The following is a 2,441-nucleotide window of genomic DNA, read 5'->3' as shown; positions in this document are numbered from 1 at the left end:
AGGGAGATGAAAAACAAATTCAAGCCATGGGTGGCAATACTTAAGGATAGTGTGGGTAGAATGTTAAATGATCCAGGAAGTATCAAAAGAAGATGGAAGGAATACAGAGTCACTGTATCAGAAGGAATTGGCTGACACAGAGGAATTTCATGAAATAACATATGAGCAAGAGCCTACGGTAATGAAGAAGGAAGTTCAAGTAGCTCTGAATTGACAAAAAACAAGGCTCCAGGAGTTGACAGCATACCAATTGATGTATTCCAACAAACAGACTCTGCCCTGGATGTGCTCACTAAGTTGTGCCAGGAAATCTGGAGGACAGCCAGCTGGTCAACTGACTGGAAGAGATCGATATTTGTTTCCATTCCAAAGAAAGGTGACCCAACAGAGACCCCAAATTATCGAACAATATCATTGATATAACATGCAAGCAAGATTGATGAAAAGTATCCAAAAACGTTTGGAACAATATGTCAACAGAGAACTGCCAGATGTGCAGGCTGGATTTAGAAGAGGTCGTGGTACTAGGGATATTATAGCTAATGTTAGATGGATCTTAGCAGAAAGCAAAGAATACCAGAAGAGTGTCTATCTGTGCTTCCTTGACTATGCAAAGGCTTTTGACTGTGTGGATCACAACAAGCTATGGCTGACTATAGGAAGAATGGGCATCCCAGAACATTTGATTGTGCTAATGCGAAACCTATACTTGGACCAAGAAGCAGTCATCAGAACAGAGCAGGGAGACACTGGATGGTTAAAAATCAAGAAAGTGGTCTGTCAGGGATGTATTTTGTCTCCATACCTTTCCAATCTGTATGCAGAACAGATCATCTGAGACACTGGGCTGTACGAAGAGGAATGTGGCATCAGGATTGGTGGAAGAATCATCAACAGCCTGCGTTATGCGGATCACACAACCCTGCTTGCTGAAACTGAAGAGGACCTGAAGCGCTTGCTGCAGAAGGTCAAGGACTGCAGTCTTCAATATAGACTGAAGCTCAATGTCAAGAAGACAAAGATTCTCACCACTGAGCCAACTGGCAGCATCAGTATGGATGGTGAAGAGATTGAGATAGTTAATAGTTTTAGTTTACTTGGCTCCACAGTCAACACGCTTGGTAACAGCAGCCAGGAAATCAGGAGACAAATTGCATTGGGAAAGTCAGCTGTAAGGGACCTCTCAAGAGTACTGAAGAGCAACAACGTCAGCCTGGAGACTAAGGTGCGCCTGATCCAGGCTATAGTCTTTGCAATTACGTGCTATGCACCAGAGAGTTGGACAGTGACTAGGGATGATAGAAAGAGAATTGATGCCTTTGAGTTGTGGTGCTGGAGAAGAGTGTTGAATATACCATGGACTGCTAGGAGAACAAACAGGTTTGTCCTGGAGAGGGTGAAGCCGGAATGCTCTTTGGAGTCAAGGATTTTGAAGCTTCATCTGACATATTTTGGGCATGTTGCAATGAGGGATTGGTTCTTGGAGAGGGACATCATGGTTGGCAGAGTGGAGGGATGGCCAGGAGAGGAAGACCCTCGATGAGATGGATCGATTCTGTGAGTGCAGTGGTGGGAATGAGTGTGTCAGAGACAGCGAGGTTGGCACAGGATAGAATGGCATTTAGAGCTCTTGTACATAAGGTCGCTATGAGTCTCAAGCGACTCGATGGCACAAAACAACAACAACAACAACACTCAGAACCAAACAAGACATACACATTTTTGTTTTGCTGCCCAGGTCTCTGCACTCACGCCTTTTAGCAGAAGCCTGATTGTAAGATGATTCTTTAATTAATTGTTTGTCCTCTCTCCCTCTTGGTTGTTGTTCTAATGGGCTGTCCTGACCCACAACAATCTTAAAATAAAGACTGAAACTCTGCCCTCCACTGCCCCATCCTCCGCATCTGTGCTGTGCTTAAGCCGACAGTACAGTAACTCCATCGATTCATCTCATTGGAGGCCCCCCACTCTTTCCCTGACTCTGTCCTTTGCCACATCTGGTGTCCTTTACCAAGGACGGGCCCCTTCTAACCACACGCCCCATCTCTTTTGATCATCCCTTTCTTGTCATCTCTTTATCTGTTCTCAGAAGACCATTCTTGCTGCATGCTGGTTGTCCTGGCCTCTGCCTCTCCCTGACCTGTCCACCAACACACTCAATAATCCTTTTCTCTCCAAGCTCCGGAAACAAAGGAGCTAAAAAGGATTCCTCCTCACCTCCTTTAAGGAGCTCTGGTAGCAAAGTGTGTAACATGTTGGGCTGATAACCAAAATGTAGGTAGTTCAAATCCACCAGTTGCTTTGGAGGAGTAGTTGAGGTGGTCTCCTCCCATGGGTATTTCCAGCCTTGGATACCTGGTGGGATCGACTTAATAGCAATCAGTTTGGATTAGGTTGGTTTTGTTCGTTTGCTTTGACTTTTTTTGCTACTGAGTTCTAGA

This window comes from Elephantulus edwardii, unplaced genomic scaffold (assembly GCF_000299155.1).
Source record: "Elephantulus edwardii isolate Elephantulus edwardi_28Jun2011 unplaced genomic scaffold, EleEdw1.0 scaffold00002, whole genome shotgun sequence".
Classification (NCBI taxonomy): domain Eukaryota; kingdom Metazoa; phylum Chordata; class Mammalia; order Macroscelidea; family Macroscelididae; genus Elephantulus; species Elephantulus edwardii.
This window is presented reverse-complemented; position numbering follows the sequence as displayed.